Raw genomic sequence first — 16,658 nt, 5'->3', positions numbered from 1 at the left:
TTGGTGTGCAAGTGCTATTTATTGATAGGTGCTATAGTACAATATGTACATTGTCCATGTTTGCTGAGTCCGTTCTGGTGAATTCTTACATGGTGATCCTACAGAAGGGGTGTAGATAATGCTACTGACATGCTGGGGTGATGTTACAGACAGTGCAGAGGGACAGGATTTGCTGATTAGTAGGAGAGAGACATTAAATGGGCATGCTGACAAGTTATACAGTGGTTTGCAGAACAGTCATTGAGTATAGTTGTTGTAAGACTGGCATTTGACAAAACGTAGGACCTTGGTCAAAGTAGGCCTTGGTGCAGGAACTAGTGCTTCCGGGTACTCTTCCGTGTGAATGTGATCTGTTCCATGTCTTCTTCTTCTGATGTGTTTTGCCTGCTTCGTCCTTGTTGTTGTTGGTTGTGAAGGGGCAACACACACCTCAGTGTTAGAAGACGTGGAGTCAGACATCCCGGTCGCTGCTCCCTGTGAAGGTCTTAAGGGCAGTACTGCAGCAAGGAGGGTCTGCTAGTTTTTGAGAATAGCAGCCACATCACGATGGTAGGCAGCCAGGTCGGCCATGAGGTAGTCATGATTGCATTCGTGCATGCAGTGGAATGTTTGGGGTGCGAGGTGTTGTGGCAACTCCCTTACTGCAGTGGTGAATTCCTTGAAAGTTTCTTGTAGTCCTTGCAGTATGGATGTTAGGGCTTGCATAGCTGCTGCCTGATCTGCAGATGACATCATGCACGAACGCACCCCTTCAAGGCTGGCTGCCATAGTTTGCATCCCCACCCGCACCTCCTTGGCCCGCTCCCGCTGTACTCCAACTACAGTTCTCTCAAAGCTGGTGCCAGTGTCGTCTGAGTCCTCAGCTGTGTTGGAGCTGGCAGGTCTTGCAATTGGGATGGTGGGTGTTTCCTCTGCGATGGCTGCTTGTTCTGTGCTCCTCCTTGTGACTGAAGGTGGGGTCTGGAGGGTTTCAAGGACCTTTTGGATGGTCTCTTGGGGAATGTTTATCGGCTCATCATCCATGTCATCAGGGAAATCTGGGACAGGCATATTGGCAGGAGATCCATCTTCCTCTGCAATGAAACAGGGTACAATTAGTGTGTCTGTGTTGTGACAATTTTGACGTGACATGCCTGCCTTTTGATGAATTCACTTTGTGATCTTGTTTTGTATTAATATCTGCAGTCCTTCAGATGGGCATTGTTTCAGGCCTATGGCCCACTTGTGTGTCACATGTATGTTATTGAGTTATCAGACTTGTCAGCCTCATCGCCTCTAGGTGTTGATTTATGCCAAATAGAGAATAGCCACCTTTTTGTCCTACTCAACCCTCCGCGTATATCCATTCTCATGGTGAGACCTTTCACTGGCTGTTGGTGTTCTGATGGCCCTGGCAGCACACTTGACTCTCAGGACCTCCCCCAATCCCTGATCGTTCACATCGACTTAATTGTAATTGACATGTAGCATATCCTATGCATGGCAATGTTATGATGTGATATGGATGTTGATATTGTTAATGTGTCCTGCTGATGTTGGGTAATGTGTGTTACATTGGATTGCCCTGATAGTCGTATCAGTGTCCTATTTCGTCCTCTGACTGTGCAGGTGTATTTCAGTGACCAGTTCCATGTGTCTCCTCCTCAATGATGTTGTCTGAGCAGTATGACATTTGTGATGTTGCCTTGTTTGCCAGGCACGGGATGGACCCTGACATATGCAGCATGGGTGTGTCCTTAGTGCTGTCATTCCTATTGTTGTTTACATTGGCTGATGTTTGTGACACCTATGGGCATTGACATTTGAGTGTACTGGGGCCTTTGTCTTGTTTCTGGAGATTGTTGCAGATGTCATCCTCACCCCCTAATTTAGGTATTAATGTTCCATGGGGAGGTTACTGCCATTGGCTACTTAAGCTGCACACAGATCAGAGGTGGTAGTGGCAACTGTTGCTGCAGTTACATTGCAGTTGTCGGTTTGGCTAGAGGATTGCTAATAGGGCCCTAGTTACTGTAGGAGATATATTGGCTGACGAATGCCAGGATGTAAGTTTGACGTAGTGGCCTTCCCTCCTGTTGAGGCTTTTCCTTTGCTCCATCATTGGCATGACAGCATGCCCCCATGGGACTGTTGTTGGTGTAGTGTAATGTGCCCCAGCTTCTGTTTGTGCAGGCCATGCCCCCCTGCGGTGCCCCTTTACCCATGCCACTCCATGTATATGATGACTTGCATGAAATGTGTAGTAGGTATTTCCCCCCCTGCTTACAGTCAACATTATTGCATTATAATTCCCCATGCGACTTACCCTGCATGTGCGTTGTCTTGTGGTAGTCTGCGCTGTCCTGTCCTTGAATCCCTGTGACGATCTCCTCAGGGATGACATCTGCAACCATTTCCTCCATGTGGTCCAGGGCCTCCTGGTGTGCTGGACACCCACCTCCAGTCTGCAGTGCTGCCTTTCTGATCCTGGCCATCTTTTCCTTTGTCCTGCGTTTGCAGTCATTCCAGCGTTTCTTACACTCGGTGACTGTTCTGCGTACTTCAGCCACACTGTTAATCTTGTCAACAATTTGTTGCCATATGGCCTCTCTCCTACTGATATGCAACTTTGAGGTGATAAACAGTTGGTGCTGGTGTTCCGTCACCTCTTTAACCAGGATTTCCTGCTCCTCTGCACTGAAGCGACACTTTCTTTTCTTTCTATAAGTGTCCTGGTTCTTGTATGGATCGTCCTGGCTGGTTCCCGGTCTGCTGTCATCTTCCTGGGGTCTGTAGTGGCATCTGGGATCCATTTTGGCTCTCCTCTGGTGCACTTGCAGTGTTCACCTGTTTTTTTGACGCTATTCCGTCAAAAAACTGCGCACATCCGGGTTGCGGTGTCGTAAATTGACCTACAGTCATTTCCGCCGCGTTAATGTGGTTTTCCTTTACGACTTGACGCTGCGGTGTGCGTCAAAAATAATGACTCACCTGTTGATTGCGCCGCCGTGCGTCAAAGTATAAATATGACGCCCGCACGGCGCAACGAAATGGCGTTAGCCGGCGGTAATTTTTTTTGACACAAAACTGCGCCGGCGCAGTTTTGCGTCAAAAAGTATAAATATGGCCCTTAGTGTCACACACATGAAAAAAAGTGTTCCATATAGTCAGTCGGGCCTACCTATAAGGTAAGGCACAAAGTATTAAGGAGTAAGCATAGGAGAAGAAAGGATTGAACATAGAGAGAGTAACCAAATACAAATCGTGGTAGAGACATAGTAGAGCATATAGAGAGAGCAATAGAAAAGGAGAAAAGAAAAGGAAAAAGAAAAAAAAAGGAAAAAAGAACAAGCATTTGCAATGCAATGGGTCTCGCATTGGCGTAAGTTAGAACTATTGGCGTTGTAAATTCATAGCTGGACTTTTCTTGCCACATAAATTGTTCATACTTGCCTCATAATTTGGTCTTTTCCTACATATAATTCCAGTGGCCCTCCATATAGCTAAAGCGCTTCCATTTATCTTCTTCCTGTATCTGCAGCCAAAAATTATGTTGCCATTTAGCATCTTAATTTAAACCTGCCATGCTAATTCCAATAGAATACTACTTTCACCACCCCACCATCAGAGTTGCTGGCTTGCTAACACAATCCCCCCTAAAAAAAAGACACAAGAGAGGATCCCCCTCAAAATAGACAGCAGCTCCACGGTCGGCAGCTCAGGCCATTGAGCCACATCCTCGCATCTACACCCCATCCTGATCTATTGACATTAACAAAGTTAGCGCCTCCCTCGCTCACTTCTAGGCACTGATAATGAAGCAAGCACACACACATGCAGTGTGCAGTGGCTTTACCGTCGGTAACTACGAAAAGACTTTTCGTTCCGTGTACCCTAAATGAAATGCTAATACGTGCATACCACTGCGTGCATTCGATTTGGAAAACTAGACTTGAGAAGTAGTTAATGGGTGCCATTAAATTCTGCAGGTTAGCTTTAATTTGCGTGTTATTTGCATGGCCTTAAACGTATATTAGCATAAAAAAATGAAAGCTGGGCCACAATGGGATAATATTTAATGAGTGCATTACTGTAGATGAATTTCTGATGCTTGAAATTCCTATGACCAGACTGCCATGCGAGCTGCCCTCTCCAACCCACTGCACAACACGTGCATTTAACACCTCGGACTAAAAGTGTCAAATCTTGCTAGAGAACGTGAGACATAGCCACATTTTATTTCATTATCTGCTTTGTTATAAACCTCCCAAAATATCTAAATTCCGATCAGAGGTGTGTAACATGTCAAATAAAGCATGTTGTGTGATGTTTTTCTAAACATGAAGATTTTACGAGCTATTGTATACATCCATATGTCTGTGAATATTCAAGTCAATTACACCATACTACCTTTACATACACAAGCCACGTGTTCTATGTACAGGATACACTTGTTGGCATGCTGTTTAGCTGTGGCATTGTTGATTGGTTGTAAACGGTGCCCACGGCGTCAGACTGGGTAAAGAAACCTTCTTTGCACACTCCCTCCTCTCACTGGGGGTGCACCAGCATCAGCCATAAACTCCGCTGTCAGAAGCGCCACCGAGGCAAGGCCCGCCCGACCTACAACTTGTGTGAGAGCTGAACAAGGCACCGGATTACTGTTTGTGGACGAAGGGACGGGCTCGGTGCGTGCACAAGGGCACACATGGCGGCACATACAGTGCTGCGCACCACTGCTTCTGTTCACACTGTCTCTGCATTATTGTACTGTCTATACACGGGGCAGGCTGGGTGCGTGCACAAGGGCACACATGGCGGCACATACAGTGCTGCGCACCACTGCTTCTGTTCACACTGTCTCTGCATTATTATACTGTCTATAAACGGGCCAGGCTCGGTGCGTGCACCAGGGCACATATGGTGACACATAAAGCGCTGTGCACCACTGCTCCTTTTCACACTGTCTCTGGTTACAGGAACAGGAAGATGATGTAATCAGCTGTTGCATTAGAAAATCAGCACAAGGCGGACTGCAGGGATCGCAAACAAGGCAGCACAACAGAAATGTGATTCTCCCAGGGACTCCCACTGTAAGGCACAGCAGCATATCCACACGGGTGAGACACCACTTGCACTGCTTGTCTACAGATGATAACCAGACCCACAGCATGGTAAACAAACCCCATCCACCTTTCATTCACAACGCGTTTCCACTAAAAGGTTATTTTAATGAGCTGCAGGAGCATTTGTATGTTACAATAACAATTGTGCTGCACGGATCCGACCTCTTCCGCTCACCTTTACTATTTAATTGCCATTCGCCATTCGCATGAGCGGGAAGGAGAGACACAGAAGAAAAACGCTTCGGACCTCGCGTTTGCTCATGTTAGAGCTGATCGCGTTGTAAACTCCTAACCCGACTTTTCACCTATCGGGCAAAAGTGCATTTACGTACATAACCCGAAAAAGTGAAATCAAGTATGTAAAGCGCTCGACTTCTGCCAAGCGAGATCGGGCTCGTAAATTAGAGAAAAAGAAGTCCACAAGCCCGATGGAAAACAGCGAGCCTCGCATGTTTTCTGTACTTGGTCGCTGCGCTGGAGGAGGGCTAGCCACTGGAAAAGGCATGACGTATGCGTGCCTTCGACTAATGAAAGCAAGCAGATTTTATTAGGCAAGCCCACGAACCAATAAAAAACACTGACGTGAAGTTGACAGGGCTCCGAGCCCTTTTCTAAATACAAAAGAGTCTCCCTGCTAAACGCATGCGTGAGCGCATGCAACGCAGACCCGACCCTAAAAAGGAGGGGGTTGTATTAGGGTCATACCTGGGCCGTCCGGCCAGGGAAACAAAACATGAAAGAAACTTGTGATAAGGTAAGTAAGCCTTATGCAGTAGGTGGAAATCTGAAACAATTGAACCAAAGGGAAATAAGTGGCCAGCCGTGACAAGTAAGAGTAATCCTGTAAAGAGAAAAATCGTTAAACTGCACGATAAGAAATGAAAGTCACGATTGACATTACCTTGTAGTATATAGTGTATACATGAGGTGATAACCTCACGGCAATAGGTGTAGAGGGTCCCAGTGGTGACGAGGTAGAGTTGAGGAAGGCCTTGATAAGCCTTAAGTCAAAATCCTGCATAAGTAAAAAGCTTGAATTAGGAAAGCGTACCATGAAAGTTGAGGCGGTAAGCTTCGGGGTTAAGAAAAATGAGCCGTGGAGAGTGAGTGGAAGAAAACCCCAAAATTACGAGGGCAGCCTGTATGTATTAAGGTGGTACGCGTAAAGACGGGGAATAGTTAATAGCAATAAAGGCTGAAGCGAGGAAGGCAGTCCCAAACTAAAATAGCTGGCACAAGTCAGTAAACTAGTGTAAACACGTATCTGAACTCCACTTAAGAGCATGTAAACATGGGAAACCTCGGCATGTATAGAAGTCTTGTAAAAAAGGTGACAGCGTGCCACAAATAAGTGTATCCAAAACGTACATAGGCAAGTGTACCATAAAAGATAAGGCGGTAAGCGTTGGGGTTAAGAAAAACTAGCTATGGAAAGTGAGTGGAAGAAAGCCCAGAATATACAAGGGTAACCTGTTAATGTAAAAACGGTACGCTTTAAAACGGGGAATACTTGATGGGAATAAAGACTGAAGAAAGGGAGGCAGTCCCCATCTGAAATGGCTGGCACAAGTCAATAAACTGATGTAAAAGGTGAAAGCCCCGGCATTTTAAACGTTTCGTGAGTCAATAATAGCGTACAAGAAAAAAAACGCGAGTCCAAAACGTACCTCTGTACGGGGCCGGAGCACTGGAGCAGTCGATCGAAAGCGCGTCTATGGGTCCCGAAGCCCCATGCTTGTTGTATTAAATAGACCGTTGAGAGAAACCGTAAACAGAGGACTGCACTTCTGTAGACGTTCCCTGATAGTTAGGGAAATGTGGTGGCCATCTTGGGATGGCAAGCTAAGGGAAGGTATGCGTGATGGAAGGGGAACAAATGGAGGGTGGGTGGGAGAAAGGTAAAAGGAAAACATTATTAGAAAGCAGGAACGGGAGTAGGATCGGAAAGGGAATAAGTGGGATGATCAGAAGTGGAGGATTGAGCGCTAGTAAGGGAACGTTAGTAAACGTTCCTAAGTCAGAGTCAAAGCGCAGCGGCCATCATAAGAAGGTATGAGATGGAAAGTCTGCATGGTTGAAGAGGGAACTGCGAAGGGTTGGGAGAGAGACACAATAGCATAAGAAAGGAGTAAGAACGGAATAGAAATAAGTGAGAAAAGCAGAGATTATGATAGGGGAAAATAGATAGTAATGGGGACAGGTTACGATCAAAGTTATGCAGAGAAAACATGAACAATCAAAAGCCCATCAGGAAAATATCCTGTTTGATATAAATGTGATAACAGCCATCATGGAAATATGGTGTGAGTAGAGTAAAAATGTAACGGTGAGATGTACACGCTAATCAATCAGAAAAATAACAACAATAATACATTACATATCTCAACAGTATGAGAGGGGCAGTAATATGGTCTAAGACACTAGAAAAGGGAATCGCCAGCTAGTGTGATTTACCAGTCGCTGCCCTCTTACGCGCTTGACTCCAATACCGCGGGGTGGGAGGGGCGAGATGGGGGTGGGGACTGGTATCTGGCATACAGGCCTCCTCCTCAAAACGCCTGCGACCTGCTCCCTCCCCCTGGGCGAACTCGCTCTTGTGCCCCCCCCATTAGGGGTAGCCGCCCCCCCCCGGTACCCCTTCCTGCTTACCATGTACCTTACTCCACCTTAGCGCCTAGCGCATGTGGCTCGCATTTGCCTTATGTGGCCCCACCAAGGGAAGTACCTAGCCGTTCATTGGCCGCCTGTAAGCAAATAGACAGTTAAGCACCAAAACATCACCAGTGATAGCATACTTTTCTAATTTATTATTATTGTTGTTTTTTTTGTTTTTTTTATTATACTAATGACTGCAGTTACCCCTAACTACTAAATCAGCTTCTTACTAGCAGTTCGTTGAATGCCTGGAAGCAAATCGACCATTAAGCACGCAAGCATCATCATTTGCACTGTGACTGCAGTTACCAGTAAGTTACTAAATCGGCTTGCTATTACATATCTATGCACCTATGACTGCAGTTATTCGCGAGTAACTAAATTAGCTTGTGGATGCACATACCAACTTTTTTTCGTAAACATGAATAAAATAGAGAGTCTAATAACGTGTACAAATATGATCTTTTCCTACAATGTAAGTCAGTATTCGCTACTTGGCTCAAAACAAAGGTCAGGTGATTTAATTATCTCCATGTAAGGTACTGAACATGCACTGGCACCGGCGTGCCAAGTGTCATAACACTCAATTTTTTGCCCAAACATAAAGGTACTGAACATGCACATAACATTCCATTTTGCCCAAACATAAAGGTACTGAAATGCACGTGGCCCCGGCGTGGCAGCGCTTCCTCCCCGCACCGAAAATCGGTAGAGGGACTAACTGGGCGTGCTTACTCTGACTACTGGGTCAGAGAGTTAGCAGGGAAAACGCCTGCCTCGCCTCCCTTTGCTCGTACTTAAACATAGGGCGTGGCAAGGGAGGTAAACGCACGCTCTTGTCGTGCGCTGTCTTCCCTTTCTTTTTTTCTTTTTTTTTTTAAAAGCACGCCAGGCACGCCGCCAGCCCTTCCCCGCTTTCACTCTCCGTTCCGGAGGTGATGGCTTCCGGTTTCCGGCTTGGCTGGGGGGGGGCGGGCGAAGAGCCCGAGGATCGCCGTGCTCCCCACAAGTATCGCTGCGCTTACCCCGGCCCTGCTCCCCGCGGCAGGCAGGGCGAAGCCACATAGAAACATGTCGGAAACACGATGCCGGAAACACCCTGCTTCGCACAGGAAAGCCTCTCGTGCGCGAAGGCGTCCCAGCACCCTCCTCACCAGGACATCGCGGTCCACGGTGTCAGGCGACACCCTCGGCCACAAGCCCTGGCCCCAGGAAGGAACATGCCCAGCGCGGAAGGGGAAACACAACGCCCAGGCACCCGGACCCACCAAGGTAGGTTTTTTCATTATTTTTTTTCATTATTTTTTTAAACAAACGCTGCCTGATCCGACCAACACGTGATTGCCGGCAGCAAGCATTTATGGACCCTGGCCCCCCTTTTCAGACTAACCTGCCTTCCCGCTTCACTCCGTGTCCCGCTGCCAGGTACCCACTGCTGTCCGGATCAGCGTTCGTGCAAAGAGGCCCCAGGTCTCAAAAGGGGTGACCTGGCCTCACTCCTCCCTTCTGACACCTCTGCGCTCATAAACCAAGGGGGTGGACCACCCTCTCAAGGTATGGTGGCCCCTTCTGACCATCCGCCTTCCTAGCAGGGGAGCGACGCTAAGGAGCTGTCCCCACTATTGTCGCACTTTGTGCGACGTGGCCAGCTGCATACTCAGTAGTTTAGAGAGTTGGCCTCGAGGATGGCAAATTGGAAGAGGCAGAGCTTTTGAAATATGAGGCACCTCAGGGAGCTGCGTTGAGTGTCTCCGTGGTGGAGTTTTCTAGGGCAAGTGGCTGAATCTGGATTATATTTAAACTGATGATTGTATAAAAATATAGGTTATGCAGTTGCATCATTTAGTGTAAAACATTGACCACTGTATTGAAATGAAGTATCAGTTCAGCCTCCTTTTGCACCAAATTTCTTTTCACGTCACTGCTACAAGGGTTTGGATTTCACTTTGTGTTATGTTGGAATTTAGTGCATTCAGTAGTTGGATTACAGCCCCACACATGTGCCATATTTGTGATGAACTTCAAGTGGAGCCAGGTTTAAAAATTGCCTGGAATTACATTTAGAAGTCTGTATTTGGGTGTTCGCCCAGACAATTTGTCTACCTGTGCTGCAATGATTCTTAAGTACAAACGCTATTCAAAAGATTTGTGAGTGTTGAAATTAAGTGCCAATTCTGTCAAATTATTTTCTTCTGAATGTGTTTTTGTTTTCTTGACCAGGAGGGCTTCACTGAGCGTGAACCATGCATGCTCTTTTCTTGGAATTGTTTAATAGCTTGCGTGGATAACCCCACACCTTCAATGTCGCAAACAAGTTTTTTGTACCTAATTATTAGAAATTGCACATAAGACGCATTGGCTCTGAGGCTGCGGGGATAATAGCTGAAATAATAGAGAGCTTTATTGTGTCTGTTGGTTTTGCATGCACTGTTGTAACTAACTGCTTCTCTTTTGCCAGGACTTCAACATCCAATAATATAATAGTTCTGTCACTACTGTTGAGGCCAAACCGGATATCTGGAGATCTGTTTTTCAGCAAAGTAAAAAACTGATTCAGAGAGTTTTTATCTTCTGTCCAGGCACAAATGACATCAGTAGTAGGAGGGGATACCTTCCATCAAGCTTTTGACAGGTACCATGCCCCATGGTGATGTAGGCAGTGACGTGGGTGCTCCCGCTCTGTGCTGACGTAGGTGTAGGTGTGTCACATGGTTTGTGACCTCATGGTGTCACGTGTTAGCCATGTGTCAGGGTCCTAGCCCCTTGTGTATTGGTCTACGGGCTGTGTAAAATAAAGGCCTTGGTGGTGTGCAACCTGTTTCAGAGCCTAAGAGGACAGGTCAGGACATGTCAGACATTCAGGACCAAGTGGCTGCTTGGGGGACCGCCTCACAGGGCGGAGCATTGGGAGTGCAGGCCAAACCCCCTCATTGTTGGCAAATCCAAAAAGAGGGGTGGGAAAATGCTGCAAAAGCCGTGACATGTGGTTAGCACCACGTGTTACCCCAGCAGTGTATTAGAGCCGTCAAGGAGAGCAAGTGACCGCTATGTGTTGTAGAGGCGCCCGCACTTTTTTGAACCATAGAATACAAATAAGGAGCTGGTTAGAACAGCATGCCAAACCGTGAACTACTGCTGAAATAGGGTGTCCAGGCAATATGAAGAGATACAATCTGCTAGCCTATCAATAGATACTATCGGACCCTCGCACCGCTTGTGTTGAATGAGAATGCACAGCAGACTGCCCCTAAAGATGGGGGTTCTGATGTTACTGGGCTGCAAGACGAACCTTGCTAGCGGCTTGATAAGCTCAGCCTCAAGGATTTGCTGCAACTGGTATCCCCGATCAAGGTTGATAGCAGCGACAACGAAGCCTAGAAAGACAAATCAAGTGATGCAATCAACTTCAATGACACTGAAGATGCTGAAGAAGGTGTAGCACCACCAAATTTGCCGATCTATGAATACATGGCCTTTCAGGAGGACCCTGATTCAGAGGCAGTCGTGGTGCAGCCAACAAATGTAAAATCCGAAGTCACTTTTATACCAATGGACCTGTGCGACTTGCAACATTTCAGAGCTGCCGCTGAGTGTAGCAAAAATGCTGAGGTTAGTAAAAACTCTATAGACAATTAGCGTGTATACGCCGATATCATACTTTTAACTAATAGTATCTCTTTTGCTTTCTGTTTGAACTATAGAAAACAACTACAGTGAGAGATGCTTTAGAGGGGTCTACGCCAAAGGTTAACAATGTAAATTTTTACTGCTTTATGCTGTTCCAGACAGTCTGAAAGTATTACAAGCCAGAACAAAGAGCAGCGTAAGAAATGTGTCAGCACTTACAATAGCACTGATTTTGAAAAGGAAACGCCTGGCGCACCCTACGACACCATATGGCCTGTTAAAGGTTTTGCAGCAACAGTTGTGAACATGTGTTAAATCTGACTATTATAACCTGTGTTATGGGCATAAAATAAATGAGCCACAGCAGGAGGCTCACAACTGTCTATACGAGTTGTACGCTGCAAGAACAATTTGCGACATATGTAGCCGTTTAGACCCGCACAAGGTATATAAGTTGTTAAGGGTGGTGTATGGGTTGTCAGCTGTGAAAAAAGGTGTCCACGTTGATATGATTAAGGAGATGTCAATGACATCTCGATACGCTGCTGAACCCTGCTCAAAACTCGAATGTATACAGGGGCTGTGAACCTAAAGCTTTATAGAGAGGGTCATAGAAAGACGAATGTGTGATATTTATTAGAAAAATAGAAGAATTCGGTCTTTTGCCCCTTGAAAGTAAAAAAAAAAAAAAAGAGGTTGTGGATAATAGACCATATCTGTGTTACTTAAAGCTACATACTAACTCACTTTTAGGACGAGAATTAGAGTGTCATGGGGCAAGATGTCTGAGTCACACCCAGGCTACGTCTGTATCGGGAGATTGATATATGTGCTGGTTAAAGAGAGAATAGCTGAAATACACCCAGTGACTTTGCGTTATCTAAACATTACGGAACTGCCGACAGCCCTGTGTGTATCGCCAACTGGTGTATCAACGCGTGGTTACCTGCAGCGGATTAATACTGGAGCTTGGCCCAAGACTAGGCACGTGAGTTAAGACTTTCACCACTGACTGGGCTACACTGTGCTTTGGAACTCCTGACTGAAGATGAATTCACAAATAAAGGTCCTGTGTTGTCCGATCTAGAAATGGATGAAGTGTTGAATGCTGTCAGTATCCTGAGCGTCCAGAGTTTAGGCGGGGGGAGTGGGAAGTCATGTCTAGAGCTATTGCGTGTATAGCTATAAAAATATCAAAGCTTGTGACGCTGAGACCTGGTAAAAGGAACTGCTCAAGTAATATGTGTAACATGTATCGTATCTATACATAGGTTAAAACGTCTCAAGTTGTCCAGCAGCGGCGACAGCTATAACCTATGTACCGCAAAGTGTCAGGTACACAGTGTTTATGTAGTGCTAACCCTTTTTTTTTATTGTTTCTTTTTATGTTCAATAAAATGGCCTTCATTTCTTGGTTGCGGTGTGTGACAGCATGAGATACCAAAAGGGGTGGAAGCTTCGGAGGCTCCGGAGCTCTATTTAGAAGGACTCGAGTTGAAAATTAATCTTTAAACCGATCAAGGGTTAAGACTTGGTTAGCAGGGGAAGAGGCATATTGACTCCACAAACCACCCAGCAGACCTTTTAAGAGGAGTGCCACAGTTGTTGGCACGCAGTTAGATTATCATTGGCAGGCAGACATAATCAGTCTTCAAGATCTAGCAAAACATAACAAAGGAGTGATGTAGATATTAACAGTCATAGACGTATTGTCCAACTATGCCTATGCAGAGGCGTTAAACAATAAAAGTGGTACCAACGTCACAGCCGCCTTTTGAAGGCATCTTTGCGAGAGGTCGAGCACCTCAAAAACTACAAACAGATGCTGGAAAATAATTTTTAAACAAGCCTTTTCAGAAATTATTAAAGCAGCACGCTGTTCAGCATTTTGTAACACACACCGAGGTAAAAGCGGCCGTTGTGGAGCATTTTAACAGAACTTTAAAATCACAGATGTGGTGATATTTCACAGCCAACAATACTTACATATACATGGATGTTCTACGGGCTTTTATAAATGTTTATAACACCAGTTACCATAGAACAATCAAAATGACTCCCGTGGAGGTAACCGCTGATAATTTGTTAATGGTGTGGAGAACCATGTACGGTAGTCGTCTCACGGCGAGGGTCAAGAAACCTGTTTTAAAAGATGGGGATCATGTCAGGGTTTCAAAGTTGAAGGGTATCTTCACCAAAGGCTACCAACAGACATTTAGCGATGAGATGTTTATAGTGGAAAGTGCAAAGTTTAAAGAAGGAGTATATATTTACAAGTTGAAGGACTACGTCGGGGAAGAGGTAGCTGGTGTGTATTACACTGAAGAGTTACAAAAGATGCCCTACGATACAAACAGGGTGTACAGGGTTGAAAATGTTCTGAAAAGGAAAGGCAGCAGAGCTAAGAGACATGTGCTGGTCAAATGGCAGGGTGGCCCGAGAAATGTAACAGTTGGGTTTTGGACAACTCGCTGCGCGGGGTGTGAGGTCGCGCTGTAAGCGGCAAGATATGGTGAAACTGGCAAAACCGGTGAACCTGAAAGGGTCCTGTCAGGTTGCCATAACGAAGATACAGTACCTTAGAACGTGGAGTACATTTACAAAGCATGAGGCTAAATTTAATGTAAAGCGTGAGCAGGACCCTTTGAGCATCCACATGGGATTTCCTCATGGCTATTACCCAACCGTTTCCTCAGTGGGCGACGCCATCAACAAATCTATAGGGAGCCTTGAAACGTATGCGAATATACATCTGGTGTCGGATAACGTTAGAAGAAAAGTGTTTCTTAAAGCCCTAGAGTTGAGTACAGTATTTAACTGTTCAGGTAAATTACAGAGGGTTTTAGGGACCGTAAAACATGTGAAAAGACAGGTGGATCCAGACCCTATGTGTCCCGATATTAACAGTGGATGTTATACACTCTACGTGTATAGTGACATCGTAGAACCTCAGAGGATAGGGGATAGTTATTCGCAGTTGTTGAGATGGGTCCCGGTGAAGGTAGAAAATAACACTATGGTTAATATACCACATCACAAACCCGACTATTTCCAAAAACCATTTTGACACTATAACCATCATGATCTATGATGATCAATCAGAACCGGAGGCCTTTAAATACGGGAAAGTTATTGTTAAGCTTAATTTAAGGCCGCGCCGCAACAGTGACTATTAGACAATTGCAATGGTCAATTATGAAAACATAAAGGGATCCCTCTATGGACAGGGACTATTATAGAGTTCAGGTTGGCTATGGGGGACTGCCGCCCTACTTTCAAGGGGCCCCCATAATGCACAGGGCCGTATTGGGAGACCTCTTTCAGAGTTTGTTTAGAAGAGCCAGGCCATTTTTGAGAAGAGAGTACAAAATTGCAAAACCTCACGTTAAAGCAGCTGCTACGAACATAGCCCAAGACATCGTGGGCTCTGTAATGTCGGCTGTCGCTGAGCGCATGAACAAACAGCCCCAGGAAGGAGCTAGGTTGTTGTACAAGGATGGTGTTAAAAGGAAGCGAAGGGCTTCAAGGTGTAGAGGCCTGCCAATGCCCTATAAGAAACGGAGGACTTCTTCAAAGGCCTACACAACAGCAGTGTCGTAAAACGGAGTAGATCTTCCAAGAAGAAGAGGAGTGCTCTAGTGCAAATATTTTTTAAATCAGCTATCGTGGCCTTCGTACACTGCGACTCCGGTGAATGCGCCAAATCTGAGCTAGATTTGTTTTCTCTTAAACCCACACAGACCAGCATCAAGAATAGTTTTTCCATGGAAGTATCGCCTCTAGCCGCTCTGACACCTCTGATGCCGATATAGTTTTATGTGTCTGGGTCCACGGATATGTATTTGGATCTCAACACCACTCTGCTACACCTCATCTGCAAAAAACAAAACAAAGCGAAGGGCACCAACATCGAGGATGATGCTGAAGTGGTGCCAATCGCCTACCCCATCGCAACTATGTTTAATCAAGTGGACATTAACCTGGGCGATCGACTCATCATGCAGAGTGATAACATGTACGCCTACAGGGCCTACATAGAGAGTATTCTAAATTACAGTCGCGAAGCCCTGGAGACACAGCTTTCAGCGGGACTCTTCTACAAAGATACTGATGCGCATTTTGAGGACATGGCGTTGGACAGAGGCACCGCTGGTTTAAAAAAAAGAGCCAGTTTTACCACCTGCAGTAGGCAATTTGACCTCCTGGGGCGCATATATTCAGACCTTTTCTTCCAAGATAAGCTTCTGGTCAATGGTATAGATCTTAAGATCAAACTCAACCACAACAAGGAAGTGTTCTGGCTCATCAGCGGCGATGCAGTACAGTATAAACTGGTTATATTGTCCGCGAGTCTGTTTGTAAAAGAGAGTGAAAGTGTCACTGAGCGTCAGACTGGCCCACGCTGAAGCTTTACAACTATCAAATGCCAAGCACGCCATTGAAAGAGTGGCTCTGAAGATATTCAGCATCCCCGCCTGTTCTAGATTAACGCAGCAGCAGAATCTATTTCTGGGGCAACTACCGAAACTCATCGTCATAGGATTTGTGGGCAATACAGCTTTTAGTGGACTCTATACCTCTAACCGTTTCAACTTCAAACACTACGACATCAACTATGCCGCTTTGGTCCAGGAGGGAGCTGTTATCCCCGCAAAACCATTTACTCTGAGTTTTGGACAATTTTGTCAGGGAATTTCTCGGTCTGGTCTCGATAATGGGGAAACATCTGCGGGACACAGGAGTCGTCGTTTCAAGAGAGGGGTTTGGGGCCCGCTACACATTGTTTGAGTTCGACCTGACTCCTGACATGGAAGATGGTGACCACTACAACTTCATAAAAATGGAAATCTAAAAGTTGAAATACGTTTTACACAGGCACTGGCTACCAACGTGAATATGGTTGTATTGAACAGCATTATCCAGGTCAATCACGCCGACAGCATATGTTTGACTATCATTTTAAAATGGACACTGCAGAGACATGTAACTTCTTAAGTAGGCATGAATAAGCTAAGAAATATTTTTTACGTGTATTTCCTAGTGACGGGCTACCTGAAACGATAGGCCCAGAAAGACCCTGTACCTCAGTCTTTAACACCGACCCGCGTTACAAGGATGTTACACATTGGCCTGCAATGTTTCTGGATGTAGACAAGGTTACAGTGTTTGACAGTTTAGCGGAGTTCCCCGAGCATAACATTTATACAAAACCAATATTCAAATAGGTAAAAAAGCATCACCCACTGTTGCGTATAACAAACGACGTATACA

General features: G+C 45.6%; 1 long non-coding RNA gene across 2 annotated transcripts in view; it reads right to left on the bottom strand.

Annotated features, from left to right (window-relative positions):
- The window catches only part of LOC138288440 (uncharacterized), a 397,645-nt gene extending 390,785 nt beyond the window's left edge, over positions 1–6,860 (bottom strand). For both annotated transcript variants that reach the window (XR_011202403.1, XR_011202402.1), the window contains exons 1-2: positions 6,773–6,860; positions 6,007–6,120 (exon numbers count right to left, since the gene is read on the bottom strand). This is a non-coding gene — a long non-coding RNA (uncharacterized lncRNA). The remainder of the gene's footprint in view (positions 1–6,006; positions 6,121–6,772) is intronic.
- Positions 6,861–16,658: the final 9,798 nt, after the last annotated feature.

This window comes from Pleurodeles waltl, chromosome 1_1 (genome assembly GCF_031143425.1).
Source record: "Pleurodeles waltl isolate 20211129_DDA chromosome 1_1, aPleWal1.hap1.20221129, whole genome shotgun sequence".
NCBI classification, from domain to species: Eukaryota; Metazoa; Chordata; class Amphibia; order Caudata; family Salamandridae; genus Pleurodeles; species Pleurodeles waltl.
Note: the sequence above shows the minus strand (reverse complement) of the source record. Positions and strands in the feature narration are given on the sequence as shown.